The sequence below is a fragment of the Aplidium turbinatum genome, chromosome 5 (genome assembly GCF_918807975.1).
Source record: "Aplidium turbinatum chromosome 5, kaAplTurb1.1, whole genome shotgun sequence".
Classification (NCBI taxonomy): domain Eukaryota; kingdom Metazoa; phylum Chordata; class Ascidiacea; order Aplousobranchia; family Polyclinidae; genus Aplidium; species Aplidium turbinatum.
This window is the reverse complement of record NC_137476.1, coordinates 10098212-10107367: the sequence shown is the minus strand read 5'-3', so window position 1 is coordinate 10107367 and position 9156 is coordinate 10098212.

Sequence of the window (9156 nt, the reverse complement as noted above, 5' to 3'; positions counted from 1 at the left end):
GTTAGGTCAAAATCTTCTTTTAACGTAGTTTTTATTCTCTCTATTGATATTTTATTAAAGCTACACAGATACTGATTTTTTGTTGCAATTTCTTTTGCTATTTTGACGTAATAATCCATTTGTTGCAATTTCTGAGGTAATAACCTTGTTTCGCCCACTACTGACGATTGAATATTAAGCAGGCTAGGCGTGGAAGGCAGGTAACGTGGTCTTTGTTCTTGCTTAGGTGAATGCTCAAACTATTATACATATAGTATTGAAGTTTTAGCTTCCTGATGTTCTGAAATTTGTCTTTAGCTAGCCTACAATTATGCCTAAAGTTAAACAATATATTAAAGCAAGAATCTGAAGGAATGACATCAAGTGCATTGTGAAAATTGGACGAGATGATATTTCACCACATTTCTATAGCCTGCTGAGGAACTCCCAAGCAACTTCTGTATCAGCAGAGAGAAGCTTCTTCATTTTAGGAAAAATTTTGGCGAGAGACAGGAACTTCAAAGGCGATAATGTGAAACATTACTTGATGTTGAAGTATAATACTGCAGAACCCTCTTAGTAATTTCGGGATATTTAAAGACACTCCATATTTATCTTTTGCAGTTTTTACCTGTTCGTTAGCTGCGGTGTCGTTGAGTCTCCCACATTTTTCTTTTATTTCATTAGAAAAAGAAGATATCCTTACCTAACGGTTTGATTTCTAATGTGCTTTGTATTTCGCATTTGGGTTGCAAACGCAGAAAGTGATTGGTCAAAATTTCAAGTTTTTTGGTAAAAAAATTGGTTGCCCTAGTTATAACATAGAAGGGGTATCGAAAAAGCGACAAAACACAAACCTTAATAATGGGTGCTCAAAACCAATATAATTTACAAAATACTGTGATGTACAGGCTTGGCACGGTAGCCTATAATTTATCACAAGTGATGATAAATTGTAAATTCTAATTCTAAAATTGAATTTATGCGGTGCAAAGCAGAAATTTTAAAAGTTTAATTTAGCCAGAGTTGGCCAGATAAGAGCAAAAAGTGAGTTTTCCGAATTATTAGTAGCCTAGTTGTGAGATAGACCGACAAGAAGTCTGTTAGAAAAGCAATGTACTGTACCAACTTCACTCTGTCAATCTCGGTAACCGGCCCTGCGTCAAAAGCCTGTACAAGCATGCGAAAACTACCATAAATAGGCTAACCTATGAAGGCTTTGTCAGTCCGAGGATAAAGATACAAAACCAACCAATTGTCTTAGCCAGACCAGGGATATCTATAACTACGGGATTGGAAACTCTATCCAGTGCTATACATCAGTAGGGTCATCACATTACTACGATTACAAAAAGATTAACAAAATAAAATACCCACTAAAAGATATACAAAGTTCGATTTTGCAATAATAATACAAAATTTACACTCACATTAAAACTTAATTGATATATAAAAGTACATTTACGCTGCTAGAAAAAAAAACGATGAATCCAAAAATTGGATGAATGCAACGAGTCCAAAAACAGCCTGCTGTTGTTCTTTAGCATTTTGCGTATTGCAAATCGGATCAGAAGTAAATGAGGAGTGTTCAGCAATTAGTGAAATATGCTGTTGTATCATCAACTTGTTCACACACCAATCCAGTACGAAACCAATCCGTTCACGATGTCATCAGAACTAAAACCAATAGCCTACTCATTCTGGAAATTTTTTAAGCAGCAAACAAAATACAACATGACTGCACTAATGGAATACAAACAAATAAACAAACCAGGCAAGCGTAGACCTTACAATTTAAAGCAAGTGAATTGATTGTTACACTTTTGGTTGTTCGTTTAGCCTACTACTTGCTGCCCTTTGAGTTCAATTTATGTGATTATTTATCACAGCAGCGCACAAAGAAAAGTGACCCTACTGTTGTATAAAATGGTTTTCAGTTCCACAGAGTTTCCAATCCCGTAGTTATAGATATCCCTGGCCAGACTTGGACAACCAGATAATTCTAGTTGTCTAATTTGATAGATTAGAGCGAAATGTCGGTAATTCTAATCTAATTACGTAAAAACGTGTTTACTCTAATTGTAGTTCTAATCTCCGGTTTTGCTAAAAAGTCTCGTTTGTCCAACAGTATTTTTCAGCAAATGAAAGGAAACTGCACTCTTATATACTTCAATTTAGGCTAATTTATATACATCATGACAATGTTTATTAGGAAGTAGCCCCAGTGTTTTTTGAGTGCTGTGATGAAATGATACTTTGATTAAGAGCTATCATATTGGCACTTTTATCCAAGTAGAAAAAGATATGTCACAATTGCGCCAAACTAATTCTAATCTAGTTTAAATTCTACTTTAATTTGTGAAAACTGGGAAAGCTTTAATTCTAATTTAATTCTTAAAAAGCTTAAATAGCTCTATTAATAATTCTAATCTAATCTCGAAAAGCTAAAAAACTAGGCTACGGTACCTTTAAAACCGGAACCAAGCACGGCAATTGCCGCTTTTCCGTAATTTTTGTTTTCAGTATGCATGAAATTTTGAAGTTGATTTTTTAATGCAAGTTAATTTTTTCCTAATCGCTTGACTGCAATTTTACAAATAACTTAGGTGATGTAAATTAATTAAAAAATAAAACTTATGCGTCAAACCAACTAAAAAAAAGAAAGATTTGTCAGTCGGTAAATAAAACAAGCAGATTTGGCAACAAAATAAAATTTATTTGCTTTCCTCGCCGTAAAACATTTTAGTTGTTTGACCGTATTTTTTTTCCGCTAATTGGTCGATTTCTGTCAGTGAAACTTCAACCAATTCATCTTTAATTCTTGGCGCAAACATGCCGCAGAATAAATAAAATACCTAGCTACGCAACTAATCGCAAGATTGAAATGCCAACAACAGGAAAAGATGACACAACTAAATGTCATTTTAAATATGCTTTGGAAAAACAGTGTTTAGCACGCAGTAGGCCTTGACGCCATTGTTATTTGTGCAGTTAAACCCACTCAAATTAGGTTAAGACTTTGTATGTGCCATCAATTAGACTGCTCCATCAACACTCTCATAAAAGTATGTTATAGAAGAAAACATTTTGAGGAATATCAGATTGACTAGTTATGGACTCAAACTATTTCATATTACTGTAGTGTACGGTACTGTATATCGGTTTTACTGTACAATTGTAGGTGGTAATCGTAATTTGATTATTCAATCAAATTAACTTTTCCGGGCTTCAAAGGTTTATTGATTAAGTATAAATGAGCTTTGATTTTGTAGTTTATTTTGGAAAAGACAGTAGTTTAAAATGGTTTGATTTTAGGAATAAAATGTGAAGTATAGCCTACAAGGTGGCTAAAACTACCGTACTATTATACGGTATGTACGCAGTTACTTTTTTTGCCAGTATTGAGAAATTCCCAACATTTTGTCAAAGTCTTCAAAAACTTGATAACAGTAGGTAGGATATATACTGTAGTTAGTAAAAATGCGACAAAATTTAAAACCAAAGAAAAAGCCTTTGTTTGCAAATCGTAGCCATACGGTAACTGCAAAAACAGTTAAACAATTACCGTACGCTACGGTAGTTATGAAATGCTTGTCTAGTCTTTACATAAAATATTTAAATTGATTTGAAGATAGTAAGTAGTCAATAAAAATGTAAATACCACTATGACAATTAGTTTTTAGATACCACTTAAAAATTATAGTTAGGTTAGTGCTTTTAACTTTGAATCGACTTCAATAGAATATACACTATTTTTAGTGAAAACTGTCTTGCAACACTGACAATGAGTATTTAGAGGGGGTGCAACCTAGTTCGTACCCTGAACAGTTTGTACCCTCAGTTGGTACCCTGAAAAGATCGAGAGAAAAAATTAAAAAAGCGGAAGTCGCTGATCGCAGTTTAATAGCACAAAGCCGAAGTCGCTGATTGGAGTTTCCATAAACAACTCGAGGGTTAGGGTTAGCGGAAACTGCGGAAAAATATTTGCAAAAACTGCGATCAACGAGGGTTAGAGCATAGATTACTCGATGGTTAGGGTAAGCGGAAGCTGCGGTTAGCGGAAACTGCGAAAAAATGTTTGAGGAAACTGCGATCAGCGAGGGTTAGGGTTAGAGCAGGCCTCGAAACAACTTTTTTTTTCCGGCAGCCAAACGTGTTCGACTGAAGCAAGCTGTTCAGCAGCCAATCACAAGTACATGGCGGCCATCGCAACTTCGACACGCATCAACACACAGTCTTCGAAATTAGCACATTTTTTCTTCGGCGAAAAATATACTAGAGTAGTCTATCACGACCGCACTGTTTGATTTGTTGTGATGTAATAATGCCAAAAGTAGCGATAAAGCGAGCTACAAGATACGCACGTCGCACGCTGTTACAGTAATTTACGTTAAATAACTCACGGGAGGAAAGTAAGTTAATTTTGGATTGATTCAACGTTCAAGTCAGCACAAATCGATTTAATTTTCCTGGCGGGTTATATTGCGTAACAACAATGTCCAATAAGAAAGTTACGTTTGTTTTACAATAATTCGACATCTAGCAACGTTGAATTATCATAAAATAACGTCAATTGCTCAACTAGGTAACGATAACAAATTAATAGCTCCCTGCGAGAAGATTGCCTCGATTTACGTATACACTATTATTACACTAACATAATTTCGGCACAACTGGGATACTGCGAACAATACAAAGTCTGTTTGATAAAAAACTAGTTGTCAGAATTGGAATCATCAGATGCTGCATCGGAGCACGAGGTTGTCGCGTCATCACTGGAATCAGACACTTCAAGAAGCTCATCGATTGGCTGTAAATCTACACCGTCTTTGCCGTTCGCAATGAAGCGTCCACGTTTTGCGGCTTTCGGGCTTTGATACCAATCCACACGCCTCTTTCTTTTTCATAGAGATCCATCAGGGTGTTGACTGAGGAACAAATCTATGGCTGTGCCATAACGACTGGGAGGAATGTCTAACCCTAACCTTACAAGCGCTCGTGTGGCATTTGCCGACGCTAATTTCGAAGACTGAATATATCGCATCAATAAAGTGTATTGTGATGTCACTTGCATCCTGCGGATGTCAGACATCAGCTGCTTGGTCAATCAATAATGTTAACAATTCAAGCATAGACATTAGACAGGGTGTATTTTGATTTATCGGATACTTTGGCTGCTTTTTAATCCTTTGTGATTATAAGTGGCAAAGTACTTTATTCACAAGACCGTTTGCGTAAAAAATTTTCGGAATTTCATGGCGGACAAATGCGGCCGACGGAAGGGCGAGACCCGGCGGACAAAATGTTGGTTTTTGTAGGTTAATCGCGGCCATGGCCGCGATGGCTGCCTTCAGTTTTGAGGCCTGTTAGAGCATAGATTAGTCTATGGTTAGGGTTAGCAGAAACTGCGATCAGCGACTTTGGCTTTCTTTCTCAATCTTTTCAGGGGGAAAAATTTGAAATGTTTGCAATAACTGCGATCAGCAACTTCCGCTTTTTTTCTCTCGATCTTTTCAGGGTACAAACTGAGGGTACGAACTGTTCATGGTACGAACTAGGTTGCATCCATTTAGAGGTACCCCCAATAAAAGCTTTCTTTAAAAGTCATTATTGTTAATTTGTACAGCCACCAAATTACTTGTTAACCCTCAACTATCAGTTCTTCCTCAAACTAGATGGACTGCCACAGTGAATAAGTACTAAAACAAAGTTTGACTAAGTGAACACGAAAAATAGTTGTGTGATAAAAAGTGCAAAGTGCATATATGTTTGAAAAACATTGTCACATCTCTTTTTAGGCCAGTGTAAATTACATTGAAAATTGCGAGTAGAATGTTGCTCAAACTCACATTGCAAATGTATCAAAACAGTACTGCAACAAAACGCATTTCAATTTAAAGTCACATTTACTGTAGCTATTATTTTGAACACACATGATTAGCCTGCCGGTACTAGAAGATGTCATTTTAAATTAGTTTTCTTGTAGGTATAGAACATTGCTTTATTAAGGAATATCAAAACTACTTTTCTTGGAAAATCTTGATTGTAATATATATAAATAAATTTTGTTTTGAACCCAGCATAAAAAATTATATATGTATTTGAAAAAAAAACATTTTGGATTTATGGTTATAGGCAAGTTGTTCATAAGCAATTGTTTGTAAGCAATTGTTCGGAAAACAATTGTTTGTAAACTGTTTTTCGTAAAATGAAATCCGTAAAACAATTCTTTGTAATGCATTTTTTCGTATACATCAAATTTTACTGCATGCACGAAAAAATGCTTTAGGAAGAATTGTTTTACAAAGAATTAATTTTACAAACAATTGTTTTACGAACAATTGCTTACGAACAATTGCTTTACGAACAATTGCTTACGAACAATTTGTCAGACACCTGGATTTATAATAAGCTTAATTGTTTACTAATTACGTACACTACATTGTGTTTTTTTATAAGCTTTCCTTTAGATTAAGTTTAAAGAGTTCATGTGAACAACAAACAGTTATAAATTCAACAGTCCTTGCATGTGTCAGTTTAGAAATTCTTTATGGCTTGGTAATGAGTGATACAGCAATGTTCTCTAAAACTGATTCTTCATTGCTTATATCACAATATACTGCTTACAAACTTGTAGATGTAGAGTATTACTTCAATCAGTGAAAGATTTGGGAATGCATCATCAGGTCTATTCGCAAAATCTTGTCTGCTCTAATTGGTGATTGTCTGCTGGATGATGAATCGCTGTTGACGTTTGTAATTGTAACAATATATATCAGGGGTGGCCACTGGCCAACCAGTTAGGGAACGTTCAAATATTACGTAACGCCTTCGAGGGTGAGGGGGGGGGGGTTTATGCAAAGTGTTACGTTAGCGTCACATCAGGGGGGGAGGGGGTTCAAGCATAACGTAACGTAACGCTTTCGAGTACGGAATGGTAGTTTTTTGTGCTGAATTTGTAGTGAAAAAGCGTTACATGGGGGAGGGGGGGATTGAAAAAAGCGTTACGTTGGCGTTACATGGGGGAGGGGGGGGTCAAAAATTTGGAAAAAAGCGTTACGTAATATTTGAACGTTCCCTTAAAGTCTAGGAGCATCATTTTTTTTACTTTTTTAACCGCAATGAACCACATATCATTAACATTTTGTATAGGATGCACCTTAAACCAAAAAAATGCTTTGCACCAGGTTCGGTAGCATTTAACTTATCTTTAAAATTCAGGTCGACCCACACTGAGGATCCCCAGTGCTCGGATAGTTGTTTTTTTTCTGTGATGTACAGTTCCATAACATTTCAAAGCTGAAAGAAGCAGGAGAGTCACTTATTTGGCTTATTAACAGCCATCTTAAAGCACACTGCAGCGTCAAGTCACCCGGCAGCTCTTTGTCCAACTCAGTGATGAGATTCTTAAATTGCTAATGATTGAGTGCAAATGTACATTAGTTGACAATATCCATCATAGGCCTCATGACGTTGTCCAAAATCAATATCTTGGATACAAGTTAGGCCTACTTGTGTGTTTTTGAAAAGTTGACTTAGACGAGTTATACTATTACACTAGTCTACAAATTTCAACTTTTTTTTTCAGGTTTGGGTTTTGACAACTGATTTTGGCTAATTTTAGAGCGCTGAATCCGAAAATGAACTCAGATTTTCTCTATCACATCAAGTTTTCTTTCTATCGTTGCCATTATTTTATGAAATTGACCAATTTTTACCCTTTTTAGTGCAGTAAAATGTCAAATATAATTATTTTCTGACAGCTATAAACTTTCAAACATAGAGATATTTTTACACTAAATTCATAAATTGGTTCAGATTTCCTCTAAAACAAAAAAAATTCCTGTTATGATAATCGTAATAGGACATAGTGGGGATTGGTAGCGTTGAGTTTTTCCATGCTGGCTTGAACTCCCTGTCTTGGCTTCTCAGGCGTTATCTGTGGGCCAGCTGCTATCTCTGTGCACTCACATGCACAGTGTGCAGATGGAATATCGTAGGAAGACAGCTGGTGCGAGCAGATTTGACTTAGTAATAAATTCTTGCTTAGTAAGGAAGATTTATTCAGAAGTTTCATAAAGCACATGTACATTGTACAGACCAACATCAGAGTTCAAGCTGAAAAGTGGTTTGTAGAAGGAAAAGGTATTTTCATACTTTATAAGTTTGAGTTCAAGGCGGTTAGAGTTTTTGGTATAGTGGTGTTTCTGTGGAAAAACTTGCTCTTAGAAAACTACTAACAGAGAAAGGTTATATTTGATCTCAAGGTATGTCTGCTTCCAGCAAAAGAAGAAAATGTTGTAATGATCCAGATATATTTTGTTACATTTGTGGATGCTTCATGTTGAAGTCTCAACAATGCAATATTACCACGTTTGTAAAAAGGGCATATCTTGCTTACTTTAAAGTCAAGTTGGGGGACCAGGACAAAAGCTGGGCTCCTCATAAATTGTGCAAGACCTGCGTTGAATGTTTGAGAAGTTGGTCGCAAGGAAAAGGTTCACAAATGAAATTTGGAATACCCATGATTTGGCGAGACCAACGAAATCATGTTGACGATTGTTATTTTTGTCTTGTTAGTGTGAAAGGGTATAACAAAAGGAGTAAACATCGTTTGAAATATCCAAATCTGGATTCGGCATTGCGGCCAGTTCCTCACAGTGATGAAAACCCACTGCCAGTATTTACATCACTTCCAGAACTACACGAAGAGGCTATGTCTTCTTCAGAAGCATCGTTTAGTGAAAGAGAAAGTGAAATTTTTCAACCAGCACCAGAGGATCTGTCAGACAAGCCTTCCCAGTTTAATCAGATGGAGTTAAATGATTTAGTGAGAGATTTGTATTTGCCTAAGCAATCTGCGGAGTTATTGGCATCAAGGCTACAGGAAAGGAAACTTCTCAAAGCTGGTACAAGCGTGACATTTTATCGCAAACGAGAAGAAGAACTGCTTCCATATTTTGCTTCCCACAATGATTTCAATTATTGCAACAATATAGAAGGGCTTCTTCTAAAAATGGGATTACCACAGTATGATGCAGACGAATGGAGACTTTTCATTGATAGCTCCAAACGAAGTTTGAAGTGTGTTCTACTTCACAATGGTAACGTGTACGACTGTACGGTAGGGTGATTCATAAATTGATTTTTTTTTTTAATTCAGTGGGGCACCCTCTT